The sequence below is a fragment of the Aptenodytes patagonicus genome, chromosome 1 (genome assembly GCF_965638725.1).
Source record: "Aptenodytes patagonicus chromosome 1, bAptPat1.pri.cur, whole genome shotgun sequence".
Taxonomy (NCBI): Eukaryota; Metazoa; Chordata; class Aves; order Sphenisciformes; family Spheniscidae; genus Aptenodytes; species Aptenodytes patagonicus.
Genome location: NC_134949.1, coordinates 14,769,042 through 14,784,839, shown reverse-complemented (window position 1 = coordinate 14,784,839; position 15,798 = coordinate 14,769,042). Strand labels below are relative to the sequence as shown.

Below are 15,798 nucleotides of genomic sequence, written 5' to 3'. Positions count from 1 at the left end.
ACCCAAGGCAGCATGCATGTTAGGCTACAGAAAAGCAGGATTCAATACTACACCAACCATTTACCACTATCATCACTCTTGCCAACTCTTACCACAGCTGCATCCAGCCCTGTGCACACAGGCTCTGCTGTCAATAGCAATTTAGTGCCTAAGAAACTTTTTGTTCCCAAGCCTTCTGTTAAAAATGACTACTCTCGATTATTCCTTGTTCTACCAAGATTGCATCTTACAAGGATTGAGAGAGGATGGCTCGATTCCCCCAAATCTGAAATCTCATCTCTTCTGACACACACAATCCCACAGGGAAGTCAAGGTGGCAGCAATTCAGACCAAAAGATAAGAGGGATGAGATAACAAAATTGTTGAATGAGTGGGACGAACAAAACAACAAGGAAGTGAAATGTTCTCTGAGAAGAACATGACTACTCACGCTGGTGGAGCAGAGCTCTGACTCTTCCCTGGCAACTTGAGCTGCCACCTTTGCGTCAGCAGAACTAGTACCTTCAGATCTGAAAAAGAGAGGAAAACTAACTCTTTGAGAAAGTTTTAGGCAAAAAAACCCTGACTATGAAAACATGTATGAATGTGATCATTACAGAAACCAGATGCCTCTGAACCCAGGTATCAGTAGTCATACAGGAGCAGACACTACTCAGACAGACAAGTTAGTAACAAATACAATTGTAAAAGTGTTACCAAGCTAGTGACATGGCACAATATAGCTATTTAGCAAGCTACAGCAGAGAAGTTTTATTTCTATGTTTATGAAAGAAGACCAGAGTTCCTATAATTAGGCAACAACAGGACCTTTCTCCCAGCATCACCCAAATGGGACACCGGTGTGTTGGGGATAAACCGCAGGTTTTGGTAGCGGGGGGCTGCATGGGAGGAGGACATCAACTGCCCTGTGCTGGTCATGGCCAGTACCAGCTGGGTCCATAATGGACCAAACCCACTACCTGCCAAAACTCCGACTCATCAGATGAGCACACAGTGCCTCTGCTCCGGCTTATTTAAGAAAGGGAGGAGCTGCCGGTGGCAGGAAGCACAATGGGAAGCACAGAAGAAGGTGTGTGACAGCACGCTAAAAAAGACACGAGGGGAGGCACGGGGAAGGGGACCTTGTTGGGGATGCAGCTGGAGATGCACTCTTGGAAGGAGGTTCTCCACACCAGAACAGGAACATCCCTGAGGGGACTGCGGCCCGTGGAGGTGCCCATGCCAGGGCAGGGACCCCCTTGAGGGGACCGTGGCCTGTGGAGGGGCCCACATGGGAGCAGAAATGAGAAAGAAGGAGCAGCAGAAAGAAACCTCCACACACCAACCCCAAGGTCCTGCACCACCGCTGCCTCGACCAAGGGATGGAGTGTAACCTGCGGGGACAACCAGGGGAGGGGAGATGAGGAAAGCAGGGGAGGGGAGGTGCCTGGAGTGAAGGGAAGGGGGAACAAAGGAGTTTTCCCCAAGTGTTTGTTTAACTGGTTGTCTTCTTTGTATCTCACTAGCCAAATCAGTAATTAAAAGTTTATGTTATCTGCCAATAAATTAAATTAAATTCCCCAAGTCAAGACAGTTTTTGCTACAACAGGCAAGTTTCTAAATTAATAGGATTCAATTGTTACTAAGAAATTAATCTAGGCACAGAGCAGTATTTTAGAGCTACACACATCATCCTGTATTATTTCTCCAGTCACTAGATAGCATATTCTATTTAATTTTAAAGGGTATGTTTTTAAAGGAAGATTCATTACTAACTCGATAATCACCATGTGCTGGCTTGTTAACTAACTGTTACCAGTTAGCTGTTAGCCACTGCTGATTTCATTGCCTGGACTTTCTGTTGTAGAGGTCGCAAACTTAGGGTAAAGAGGCAGGAACAACTTTTAGAAACACCTGAAGTGTTTTGCTCAAATGAAGAACTGAAAATGGATGCTAGAAAAAAGAATGGACAAAAGGGAAATAAGGAGAGACTTACAAAAAGTGTATGTGATGCCTGAAGAGAGGAGTGAAAAAAAAACATGCAGAAGAAAGCAGAACAATTAGCAAATCAATGTACCTTCAAGCAGAAAGCACTGATTTCAGTTTGTCCTCAAATATAAACAAAGTACATAAAATCCTTCTTTAAAAATAAAAAAAATTTAAAAATCACACCCAAGAAAAGCAATTCACCAGCATTTCCAGATTCTTCTCCTATCTTCCCAAATTTACGGAGCCCGGGTTATAAAGCACTGACGTGGAAAAGGCTTCTAGATGGCTTGTGCATGTCTTCGCATGGCGAACAAAACACCACTCAGCACAATGAAATCCTCTGAGACACCTGCCAAAGGAGGTAACAAGACAAATCTCGTGTTTCTAAAATAAAATTGTAATACCTAGTTATTGAATGATACAAACTGTTAGAAGAATTCAACGTTGGCCACAAATACTCCAAAGTTGTCAGATACGGCCTATTCTCACAGCAGAGGAATGACTCACACACAACAAAGTACTATCCTGTGCCAAATGGTGGCTGTCATCTGGGAAAATTTCTGCAGGATAATTACTTGAAGGAGCAAGTTGAAGTGAGTGGGGCACACACTGTCTCACTTGTGCAGATTGCTAGTGAAGAGGCACCTATTATTTTTTTGACAGCTGCTCAACCATCTTGGTCCTTCTCCTAGCAAACAGGTGTTTCCACAAAAGCCAGTATCTGCATAAACAGCAACTCCGCAGCAATTTCAACACAGACCATGTTTTAGCAGAGACTGAATTTACTGCTACAAATAAAGGGCTTGATTCTCCCCAGCAAGAAATGCTGAGCGATTACTTCTGGTGTGGTACCTGTCAGGCAGACACACAGGCTGGTGGGGGCTATGGGGTACTTCCCACTTAAAACAATAAATAAAAGAGTAGGCGCACACCAGCGCTGGGTACGAAGCTGGTTTCTCATGAGACGAGGCAGATCGGATTAAAAGGTGACCGACAAGAAGGCACGATGATACAGCAGCGCCCGAAAGCAACCCCTTCAGGCGGGCGCAGGAAGCCGCGGGGAACCCGCCTGGGTGCAGGCAGCGTCTCCCAGCCGTGCGGGCTGGGAAGCCAGCAGCGGACCGGCACCTACGCGGGGATTTCGCGCAGGGGGAGTGGGTCGGGCAGCCGCAGCAGGCAGCGCCCCGGGCCGGAAGAGCGGCGGCAGGTCCCGCGGCCCGGCTCTGCCGCTGCCAGCCCCGAGGCTGTCGGGGCAGGGCGCGAGCAAGCGAAGGGGCTGGAGCAGGCGGGAGGACGGGGAGGAGGCAGGAGAAAAGGGTTGCCGTTGGGGTCACCCCACCACGCGGCTGCCCCTCGTCCGCCCGCCGCGGGAGCCCCGGAGCGGGTCGGGGAACGCCCGGCGCAAGCGGGGAGAAAGCTGCCCCGAGGCTGAGCGCCCCCCCTCCGCCCCCGCCACCCTGGCCCCGCGCCGAGGCTTCGAGCGCGAGCTGGGAGCCGGCCCCGCCGCGGAGGCCGCGGCTCCCGCCCGCTCGCTCAGGAGCGCTGGGCGGCCGCGGCTGCCGGGGGAGGGCGCGCCTCCGCCCGCCGCCAGGCAGGAGCCGGGGAGGGGGTGCCACTTACCCGCACGCCGGGCACGGGAGGACGGGCCAGGCGCCAGCGCCGCGGGGAAGGAGGCGGCGGCGGCGGGAGCGAGCGGCGCGGGCCCGCCCCAGCTCCGCGTGTGCGGAGGCGGCCTCCTGCCTGCGCCCGCCCCCAGCCGGCCCCGCCGCCGCAGCGGCGCGGCCCGGCCGGTGGGGAGCGCTCCCACCCGCCGCGGCCGCCATTTGCCGGCGGCAGCGCCTCCGCGCCCCGGCAGACCCCCGCAGAGCCACCGCTTTGCGGTACGGGGCTCGGCCGCGCCTCCCGGAGGTAAAGCGGCGAATAACCCCCCGCGCTGGCCGCCGGCTGGAGCCCGCGGGGGCGCCGGGTTGGGTCCTAAGGCGGAAGGTGCCATTAGCAGGGCGCCTTGCGACAGCGTAATCGTGTTTAATTAAAAGAGTTTCCAGGCCGTGCCAGCCGCACGGGTGGGTGGCGTGTAGCGGCAGCCCCGTCAGCTTCCAGCGGCGGCAGGGTGGGTGCGGGAGAGGCGGGAGGGGAGGAGGTGTTACCTATTGAGGGGCTGCTCTTCCACACGCTTCCGTCACCTCTGGCCTGCTGAAGCTTCCTTTGTAAAAAACAGTTTGAAGCATCTAGGGGAAACGGACAAGAATATACAAAAGATCAGCAACTCTACAGAAAATGTTTAATTTCCGAAACACAGCTATAGCCCAAGCAGGGAGTCATATATATGAAAGAGTGGCCTTCCTGAGCTCCCCTAACATTTGAAACAGATCACACTAATTGAACATTAGTCTCAGGACACTAGCATGTTTGAGTACCATTTCAAAACCTACACCCTATCTATGTGAATTATGCTACCATTTTAAAACTAAATAAAACCAGGCTGGATCTGTACTATGAGTCTTTTCTGACATTGTCAGAATGTCATCTTCTACCCTCCTTTCTATTTTAAGCAGTGGTGCAAAGAACATCTTTTCATTAACTTCAACATGTATGATTTCTCTTTGCTTTTAAGACCCTTCATGTCATATCTGAATCCTAGCCAGCCTCAGACTTCCTCTTTGCCAGGTTATTAACACCACTCTTCAGTTTCTCATACTTCTCATTCTCTCTTTGTATTCTATTCATCACACTCGTATGTGATGAGACTTAAAACTGCTATGCATACAAGACTTATTTTCTCATCCCTTGTACTTACTTTCTTATTCTACTCCAAGAGGGGAGGCAACACAATGGAGTGCTTTGGTTTGGATTTAAAAAATCCCAGGTACACATGCATTGCTGTATGGCTAGCTTATAAAAGACCACATCAAGGAAATGCATGTTGCAGTTAGAAAGGAAGGAGCAAAGATTTGTGGCTATCATTAGTTCTGAGCAGAGATGGATCCACAGAGATTTATTTTATCAAGTACTAGGGTATCAAAGCTGTGTCTTTATCACAGAGCTTTAGTTTACCCCCTGTCCGCCGCTCACACTTGCAATTTAAATAACCTGCTAGAAACCAGTAGGGGTATCGGGAATGGGTTTAATGTGCTCCTGTGAACAGGTCAACAGTGGACTGGGAACAGCGATAGACATCAGCGATCGACAAGGCAGAGTATGCTATTTCTGAAGACTGTAGCATCACTGAGGAATCCAGAGCTAGGACTACTATTCACCAACTCCCAGGCTGTCTCGGTGGTAGGGGAAATACAAAAAGAGCTATGTGTCATTTGAACATTGCTGTCATCTGACCAATTATTATAGCCGCGGTATGTAGATGTTGAAAGGTAGTTCCTTTACCTCTCCCAGGCAAAGACATATTATCTGGCTTAAATATCTGGCTGGGGGGATCCTTCAGCAAGACTTCTCCCATGCATCGGTCCAACTTTTTTTCTCATGTAACATTGCTTCTTTCATCTTGTGCGGAAGAAGTTCCGTAAAATTCTTATTTTTCCTCTTCCAAATTCCTACATTAAGTACCTTGCTGTCTACAAAATCCTTGTCAGTAATTAAGTAACTTGTATGTTACAACCTGTGCTTGGTATGATAATTACCCTACTGTTAGTTCTCCCTGTTGACTATGCTCATCTATCATCCATTACCATTAGCTCAGATTGAATAGAATTTGGAGTGGTATGAAGTGCCTCATACAGTGAAGAACCAGCATTTTGAAGGACCTGCAGGTGCTACCACAAGGTAAATAGCTAATAATATCATTACTATGCATTTCTCGAGTTTTCTAATATATTCAGCAAAGTTTATTACTCCTTTCTCAACACCAGTAAGCAATCTCTGACATATTAAAGAACTACTTGCCTTTGTCTGAGAATGTACAGAAAAGATCCTTGAGACCATTCTTCCTGTGGTTCGGGGGCTGGAAGGAGGGAATCTCCAGTTCTGCTTCTGAGATAAAACTGAGCCATTCTGGCAAGTAGAGACCATCAGTACTTAAAAGATGGCACGCTCAGTCACCTTCTGTTACGGTCTACCCCTAACATGGTTTCCAAGTGCAGGCTGGCAAAGAGCACGCAGTCATCACCACTTTCTCTTTCCATTAGTCAAGTGCTCCTTTTACATACAGAAGTATAGTGTAAAATATAATATGAAAATAATGATATGGCTGCAACTTCAGCTTGATTTTTTCCTCTGGTTGGTTTAACAATTAAAATACTCTATTATAAATGGTCTAATATACCTGTCAGGTGGTATCATTAAAATATTTTTTTAATCTCAATTAAAATGTATCAGTATGTTCCCATAGAAACTTTATTTAATGCAACCTAAAGGAAATTTGTTTTGTGGAAAAAAATTATGACCGACCATAGTTATGGCCTGCAATAAGTTTATAATGTCTTCCTACTCTCAGGCTCCCCAGGAAGGGAAATCAGGATAGCACATACTGGCAGATGGGAGCATAAATCTGGCTAGGAAGAGAACACAAGTGAGAAGCATGTTGAGTCAGTCTCCTCCAAAGATGCTCCTCAAAAACCCAAACAAAGGTACGAAGTTGAGCTGTTCCCACTCCATAGAAAAAAATTAAAATAGAGCAGCAATAACTGCACTCACTCTTCAGTTTTATGCCTCCCAAGGGCACAGACAATCAGGCAGAGAAGTTGTAATTTTACACCTCTTTGTACCAGCTGCACTTAACTGGTCTGATTTTTACCTGTCACTAATAGCACCACAGAGAATTAAAATGAAAGAACTATTAAAAGCCTAATGTATTTTTCATATGTAGGTTGTATGCATTTCTAATGCTTATTTTGAAGCCTTGCATGAAGTGAAAAGTGGAGGTGATAATTCATTACCATGCAAAATCTAAAAGTACAATATTGTGAAAAAAACTGGGGTTTTTTGGAGGTAGAGAACTTAATGCACAAGGTAAGCAATTTCAGTGAGGAGGTTCTTTGAAGAATGTTGAAAACAGTCCAAAAAGAACCATACAGATTTCCAAAATAATGACAAAAAATGGTTTTCAGAGAACACACATTATCAAGGTTTATAGTGCTTTAATAGGCCATCACCTTTAAGTTGATTCTTCCCCTTTTCCCTTCCCCCATCCTTTTTTTAAAATGAAAAGCTGCTTATTTTTCAAATTCATCTCTCCAAATCCCTTGGTCAATTAGTCTGCAGTAGGAGAAAGGTGGAAAAGCATCTTATCTAGACAGACAATGAGAATTTTAGGCAGAGAGGACTGGGGTTTTTTTGACCAAGTTTGTTCCTCTCTAAAAAATTAATGATATAAAGGTAGCTGTAAACAAATTGTCAGGTACTGTGCTGTACAGGGTAATTTTAAAATAAGAATGTATGTGACTATAGAAGATTAAGTAAAACCTTAACCATAGGATTGGGAGGTAACTGTGAAATATATTTTCTTTTTGTACCTTTGTTTTGCTGTTAGAAGTTTGATTCAGGGATGTTGTAAAGCTTTGCAGCAGTGTAGACAAAACAGGATGTTATCGCCCACAGATCAAGTATCTTTGAGTGGCAGCGTTCAATTTTTGCAAAGACAGTAAAGAGAAAGTATTACAAGAAATAGGAATCTGAGCTGGGCGAATAATTATATATTTCTGCCCCCACCCACAACTATTTCTGAAGGCCTTTCACCTCCAAGGGCTGAAAGACATTTCTGTGTATTTGGGCTAGTGCCACATGCATGGGAGGAGGAAAACAGCTGAGACAGGACGAATAGCCTGAATAGTCTTCCCCCGAGCTGGAAGACGGGGACGGCGAGCAGGATGAACCCCCCGTAATCCAGGAGGAAGCAGTCAATGACCTGCTATGCCACCTGGACACTCACAAGTCTATGGGGCCGGATGGGATCCACCCGAGAGTGCTGAGGGAGCTGGCGGAGGTGCTCGCCAAGCCGCTCTCCATCATTTATCAGCAGTCCTGGTTAACGGGGGAGGTCCCGGAAGACTGGAGGCTTGCCAATGTGACGCCCATCTACAAGAAGGGCCGGAAGGAGGATCCGGGGAACTACAGGCCTGTCAGCCTGACCTCGGTGCCGGGGAAGATTATGGAGCGGCTCATCTTGAGGGCGCTCACAAGGCATGAGCGGGACAACCAGGGGATCCGGCCTAGCCAGCACGGGTTCATGAGAGGCAGGTCCTGCTTGACCAACCTGATCTCCTTCTATGACCAGGTGACCCGCCTAGTGGATGAGGGAATGGCTGTGGATGTGGTCTACCTGGACTTCAGCAAGGCCTTTGACACTGTCTCCCACAGCATTCTCCTAGAGAAGCTGGCGGCTCACGGCTTAGACAGGTGGACTCTGCGCTGGGTCAAAAACTGGCTGGACGGCCGGGCCCAGAGAGTTGTGGTGAATGGAGTTCAATCCAGTTGGCAGCCGGTCACGAGCGGTGTTCCCCAGGGCTCAGTACTGGGGCCGGTCTTGTTTAATATCTTTATTGATGATCTGGATGAGGGGATTGAGTGCACCCTCAGTAAGTTTGCAGACGACACCAAGTTGGGTGGGAGTGTTGATCTGCTCGAGGGTAGGAAGGCTCTGCAGAGGGACCTGGACAGGCTGGATGGATGGGCCCAGGCCAACTGTATGAGGTTCAACAAGGCCAAGTGCCGGGTCCTGCACTTCGGCCACAACAACCCCATGCAGCGCTACAGGCTTGGGGAAGAGTGGCTGGAAAGCTGCCTGGCGGAAAAGGACCTGGGGGTGTTGGTCGACAGCCGGCTGAACATGAGCCGGCAGTGTGCCCAGGCGGCCAAGAAGGCCAATGGCATCCTGGCCTGTATCAGAAATAGTGTGGCCAGTAGGAGTAGGGAAGTGATCATGCCCCTGTACTCGGCCCTGGTGAGGCCGCACCTCGAATACTGTGTTCAGTTTTGGGCCCCTCACTACAAGAAGGACGTTGAGGTGCTGGAGCGTGTCCAGAGAAGGGCAACGAGGCTGGTGAGGGGTCTGGAGCACAAGTCTTATGAGGAGCGGCTGAGGGAACTGGGACTGTTCAGCCTGGAGAAAAGGAGGCTGAGGGGAGACCTCATCGCTCTCTACAACTACCTGAAAGGAGGTTGTAGCGAGGTGGGTGTTGGTCTTTTCTCCGAAGTAACAAGCGATAGGACGAGAGGAAATGGCCTCAAGTTGCGGCAGGGGAGGTTTAGATTGGATGTAAGGAAAAATTTCTTTACTGAAAGAGTGGTGAAACATTGGAACAGGCTGCCCAGGGAAGTGGTGGAGTCCCCATCCCTGGAGGTATTTAAAAGACGTGTAGATGAGGCGCTTAGGGACATGGTTTAGTGGGCCTGGTGGTGTTGGGTTGACGGTTGGACTCGATGATCTTAGAGGTCTTTTCCAACCTCAATGATTCTATGATTCTATGATTCTATGAGCTGCCAGCAGGGCTGGCTGCTCCCGCTGCTCTCACAAGGGCAGCAAAAGAGCGAGGATGCCGAGCAGTGCTGGGTGGGACCATCTCCTGCAGCAAAGCTGCTGCCTCACATGCAGGAGGAAAAGTGGAAGGCTGCAAAGGTGGAGGGAGAAAATGAGCTATCCTGGCAGCTCATCCCGCTCAAACGCTGGCCTGCAGGGTAGCAGAGTGTGCTCTTCATATGCCTGCCTGCCTTGCCTGTGCCTGCTTTCACACTTGGCTTTCCATGAATTTTTTTGGCTGCTTTTGATCACTGCTATTGGTGTGAAATTTTGTCACCTATTAAGCTCCTGGTAAAATGCCTGTTGGCCTCAGTACGACTGGATCTGGTCACTAAAAACACTTTAGAATTCACAGCATTTGTGTCAAAGATTGACAGACATTAAACTAAAATGGATTATGGCAATACATATAGTATTTATTTACTCATAGCTGTGAATGACTTTAAAATCTCATTCTCCATCATCCACACAGAAAATCCTGATACCTGCGTTTGGCTAACTTCTAGGCTGTAGCTACATTGTAGTATTCCCTCTTTACATGCCTAATTCTTCACATAGTTTGTGGACAATAAAATCCAGAATATAGGCAATCCTCCACCTTTCTATCACCGTTCTCTTTCCTGCTGCCTGGAGATACTATGGATCCTTCATTCACTTATGGAATTGTCCAACCTGATTAGCACTGGCAAAAGTAATCCCTGAGTCCTCCTGGCTACTTGACAAAAGGAGGTGTCATGGTTTAACTCCAGCCAGCAACTAAGCCCCACGCAGCTTCTCGCTCACTCCCCCCACAATGGGATGGGGGAGAGAATCGGAAGAGTAAAAGTAAGAAAACTCGTGGGTTAAGATAGAGACAGTTTAATAGGTAAAGCAAAAGCCGTGCGCGCAAGCAAAGCAAAGCAAGGAATTCATTCACTCCTTCCCATCGGCAGGCAGGTGTTCAGCCATCTCCAGGAAAGCAGGGCTCCATCACGCATAACGGTTACTTGGAAAGACAAACGCCATCACTCCAAATGTCTCCCCCTTCCTTCTTCTTCCCCCAGCTTTATATGCTGAGCATGACATCGTATGGTGTGGAATATCCCTTTGGTCAGCTGGGGTCAGCTGTCCCAGCTGTGTCCCCTCCTAACTTCTTGTGCACCCCCAGCCTACTCACTGGTGGGGTGGTGTGAGAAGCAGAAAAGGCCTTGACTCTGTGTAAGCACTGCTCAGCAATAGCAAAAACATCTCTGTATTATCAGCACTGTTTCTAGCACAAATCCAAAACATAGCCCCGTACTAGCTACTATGAAGAAAATTAACTCTATCCCAGCCAAAACCAGCACAAGAGCACAACTGACTTCAGGCTACTGTCTAGAAGGACTACAGTAAACACTCATGATTTCAAATAGGAAATAGGTAATAGGAACGTGTTCCACCACAGTGTCATTTCACAGCAGCTTGTTTAGCTGGGCATTCATTGGGCCAGCGCATTGGTACTGGGAGCACACAAATAAGCTCTCCTATGCAGCTGAGAATGAGGGCCAGAACCCTGAACATATTCCAACAAAGTTTGACTGTTATATGGAGCGAGAGGTACTTGCCAATTTTTAATCATTAAGCTTAGTGACTGGCATGACAACGTTCTTCTGTCAGGGAAATTATTTACAGGCAGTTGGAAGGTCTGTAAGGAGGTCAGGAGGCTGGCTCAGTGGCAAACTTAAGAGTACGCCTTTCAGTTAACCTGCTCTCTCAGGTACCTGCTTGGTGGTCAGCTGGGAACATGGAGTATGTCCTAAAAGCAACCACCTTCACTGTATTTTTCAGTGTACAAAATTACCTTGTGATTATGAAATAAATGCAATGTTAGGGAGGATTCTGCTTTGAGTCTAGCCTTGGCTTGTGGGGCACGGTGGAAGCCGTATACTGGGCTGATACAGTGGTTTGCTTGATTCTGTTTCTTTTGTCAGACACTTGCCAACGTTGCTGACGAATAGTAGGGGGAAAAGAAATCTGAAAAAGCCCCAAACCAAGTGATAAACTAGAATATTAGTTTCATATTTCTGCTGCCAGATAGTCAGGCAATCCATGGAGTTACTACACAAGGTTTAAAATGTTGAGAGAGGAATTCCAAGTATGTTTTATAGTATCCAGATAACCTCTGAACCTAAACTCTAATAAAGCTTTTCACCAAAATGAGATGTTAATTAGTCAACACTATATGCAGATTCTTATGTTAAAAAAACATTTACTTCTGCAGAAAGGCACCCAAAACCTGTACTATTTGTGCTACTCTGTTTCTGTGGAAACTGTGTGTTGGAGTGGAATAGGAGAAACGGGGGAGAGAAGGAGAGGTGAAGTGGTTTTGGCTGAAGTCCTGTTGGCCAGTCACATTTTCAGCTGGGGTAAGTCAGACAAGCAAGCCCTCAGTGCTGAAGTCCGGACAGTTTTCTTCCCACCTCCTCTTAACTTGCGGTGAGGGAGGAGTCTGGTTCAACAGACACCATTCAAAAAGTGGTTGCTTAAGCAATTTGTCTGGGTTTTCCCCTGATTTTTACTCATATTAAAGAGGTGATATTTACAGATTTTTTATGCAACAAGAATTTTAGTCAATCAGTAATGTTAGTCAATAGCTACCTAAAGTGGTAGAGCAAGGCTTGCTCTGAAATGAGCCTTCCATTGACAGACATGTTGCACAGTCACTGGTCTTCTGAAAAGCACCACTGTATCCTTGAAAGGACACTCTCCTCTTCCTAGACTGAAAAGACACCTTTTTATCATTCTGGGGTTTCCAAAATATGCATGGTTTTGATGAATTGCTATGAAAGACAGACAGCCTTGACTAATAAACTCAGCTCTTTATTTTCTATTCCCTGATAACTGTTTCACTGACGGTCATATTGCTTTCTCCTAGAGTAAGACACCTTTCTTAAAAATAATATCTAAATTAACAAAAGAATATATTGTGATTTTTTTCTATTGTTAATCAGTATTTGCCTGCGACCTGTGGGTGTGGGTCAGGGTAAAAGTTTTAACACGATACAGTTCTGATTGATGGCCTTATTCTGTAGAAGTAGAAGGCAGTGGTGGGGTCTGTTTCTACCACATACACACAAAAAATGACCGGACTATAATTGCGATCTGAGGCTCTAGGTTGGAGAGCCTGGGCATTTTCCTGTCTAGTATCAGTACACACATGCTGCCACAGAAGACCAAATGGAAATGTGCAGCATGTAATATTATGTCCAAAGTTCGGTAGAGAATTCTGAATTACTGCAGGAAAAGAGGAAGGAACAGAAAAAGCAGCTTGCAAGAATGGAGATTATGGGGAAAGAATAACTAAGGAAATGACATTATCTTTTCAGATTCAGGTATAACTGTGCGCAGACCCAAGAATTTCAGAAGAACGTCTTACAGGTAGAAGCTAAAAGGAAGGGCCAAACTGACAGGTACAGTAGCAGTGCATGTTCAGGCCTCTGCATGGAGCAATGAACACCTACTTCTTGCTGTTTCAAGCTTCTTAGTAAGACATTAAAATCTCTTCAAGTCTCTCTCTAATCTCTATGCACGGGAGTTAGCAGTCAAACATGAAGAGAGTTAACTGGAACAATTCGGGGAACCCTGCAGCCCTTTCCCTTTGTATGCCTGTAGTGTGTTGTGCTGTGCATGAAAGAAGCAGGAAGGGAAAAGAGAAAAAAGCAGAAAAGCAGACAGTTGGTATCAGGCACTGGTGCTGCCTTCATTCTTTTGTGTATTAATGTTTTCATAAACTACAACTGAGTTGCAGTTCAACCTAACTTTTCAGTTTTATTTGATTTGTAAGCCATTCTACATTTTAGAAAAGTGTTTATTGTTTATAGTTGGCAGGTCTGATTGCACTCCTCTCTAGGTTATTCAGGCTTTGGGTTTGACAGCTTAAGAAATATCTGTTTGTTGAAGTGCTTATTGCTGTTCACCCATTTGTAATGAACAGGAAGTGCAGGCCACACAAAGACATTACTGATAGAGTCAGAACATGCCAGAAACACAATACGTTGAAGCAACACTCCATTAACCCAAGTTAGGTAGTGCAGAAAAGTGATCACATTTATATCAATACATGCTTTAGGAGACAAATTAGCCTTTTATTCACTGTAATCCATAAACTTCATCAGGCACAAAACAGAAGGCATTAATCTGCTGCTATTTGGCTCTATGCTCCTCCCTACGAATAGGGTCTGGAACTGCCCTTTACAAACTGAGAAAGTGTGAAAAGCTCTCTCCAGTGCAGTATGAAAGTCCCATTTGAAAATCATGATAGCCATGCTAAGTAAACAACCTTCACAGAAACACTGTGGCTCACTGCTACACTGCAACATCGCACAGCAGCCATAGGTGGCCAATTTCTATACAGGGACTTTCCTCTACACAACACACTCTGTGGATAGACTGTTCTTTGCCTAGGTCCATTAAGTTTTCGTGCCACTGTTAGTCATCACTGGTCTGCAAATAATTATTCCACTCATCTTCTTGGTGTTAGTTTTCCTGCTACAGAAATACACTTGAAGATAGAGTGGCAATTACAGCATGGATTATCTTGTACAAATGCATTGTATTTCCAATGCTTTCTCTTGCTGACAATCACATAGTTTAATAAACCACAAAAGCTTCTTCCTGCATCTTGAAGCATCCCTCTACACAGCTGTTCAATCACGTACTCACTTAGGATATAATCAGAAGAGATCCCTTCAAAAAAATCCATAGTAAGTGTGTATTTCTACGAAATTCATTTATGTAGCGTGTGGGCAGCAGCTGCATCCTCTAGCAGCGTACAGTATTTGCCATTGATATGATACTGAGAAAAAATGTCCTACAACACACTGCAGATTTTTAGAAGGGTTCTGCTCCAGGTAGGTTGAGGAAAACTGAATTGGCTCCAGGTAGTTCAAGGTAACCAGCTCACAGTGCTGTACCCAAGTTAAAAGAATTTAGGTTCAGGATTTTTCATAACTTTTACAAAAACTGCAGACATGACAAGGACAAGTCGCATGAATACCACCCTGCTCAATAACTGCTTATTGATACGGGATGCTCACTTTTTCTCAGCAAGACTTGCCATATAAATACACACTCAACAAGCAGACAGCCTGGCTGACTGCATGGCTGCAGTTGAAACAATGCGCCTTAAGCAAAGTTGCAGCTCAGACTAACAAACCCATGATTTGCTTTAAAGAACAAGATGCCAAATTCTGATTTTCTATTGTAAGACTAGACAGTTCACATAACTGACATAGAGACAGTTGTACTTTCCGAGCTAAGAATACCCACAAAAGATCTGTATTTATTTGACTTCAAATTTATTTGAGACAGACTGGTAAAAATGTGAACAGAATTTAGACATTGGGAAGAATGCAGTTCAACCAGTCCACAAAAGAATAAATGAGAAGATCTGAGCTTGGTGCAAACGAGAAAGTATTATCTTAGAACCATAACCCTTCAACTTCTCTTGCATCCCTCAATCAGAATCAAGGTGTAAGGTTCAATGCCTATTTTAAAACCTCTCTTACTTATAAATCACACATGTTCATTAGCTGAAAATAAATGTGACGACAATTGAACCAATTTCTGATCACTCAACTTACCAAATTTGTAAAGCCAGAACTCTCTGATTTGCAAGTCGTGTTTTCTCAAGGTTGAAAAAGATATGGAAATCCCAGGACAGTGTCCAAATTACACAATCATTTATACCAATGTCTTCTAATTTTAAATACTGATTCAAGTTCAGACTGAAAAAGGTTCTTCACTGAGAGAGTGGTCAGTCACTGGAACAGGCTCCCCAGGGAAGTGGTCATGGCACCAAGCCTGTCAGAGTTCAAGGAGCGTCTGGACGATGCTCTTAGTCATATGGTTTAGTTTTAGGTAGTCCTGTGAGGAGCAGGGAGTTGGACTTGATGATCCTTATGGGTCCCTTCCAACTTGAGATATTCTATGATTCTAAGTTCAACAGGTACATTTTAAAGAAAAGATGTAGAAACCCCAGCCAGAAGTCCCATTTTCAAACAACTTTGGCAATTAAGATGCAGATAGGTTCCATTAAAAAGTACTAAGAAGATGCTGGCCTATGAAATCACTACTTTGTTTCATGAGTAGTAAACCCAATGAAGGTCATTTTTTGATAAATTTGTATCCTGTGTTCCCTACATCTTCCCACCATGATGCCATCAAAATATTCTCCCAGTCTTCCTCTTTGCCTCCTGCACTTCCTTCCAATACCCTCAGCTCCCTTCTATATCTCAAATGCCTTCTCCCCACCTTGTAATATTTCTAGTTCTTTTGTACATCATTCTAGATGCCACCTTTGCCCTCTGCTTGCCCTTTTCCAGCTTGTTGCCTGGACCACAGTA

The 15,798-nt window shown here is 45.7% G+C and overlaps 1 protein-coding gene across 10 annotated transcripts in view; it reads right to left on the bottom strand.

Moving 5' to 3' along the window:
* Nucleotides 1-15,798, bottom strand: part of PUS7 (pseudouridine synthase 7) — a 46,202-nt gene that overhangs the window by 20,458 nt on the left and 9,946 nt on the right. For 6 of the 10 annotated variants that reach the window (XM_076328429.1, XM_076328504.1, XM_076328485.1 and 3 more), the window contains exons 1-3: nt 3,589-3,656; nt 2,170-2,317; nt 431-509 (exon numbers count right to left, since the gene is read on the bottom strand). The gene's annotated coding sequence lies outside the window, so the exon portion shown is untranslated. Of the gene's footprint in view, nt 1-430; nt 510-2,056; nt 2,129-2,151; nt 2,318-3,588; nt 3,657-4,115; nt 4,197-15,798 lie in introns of those variants that run through there. The other 4 variants (XM_076328438.1, XM_076328447.1, XM_076328456.1 and 1 more) reach the window with 4 other exon arrangements.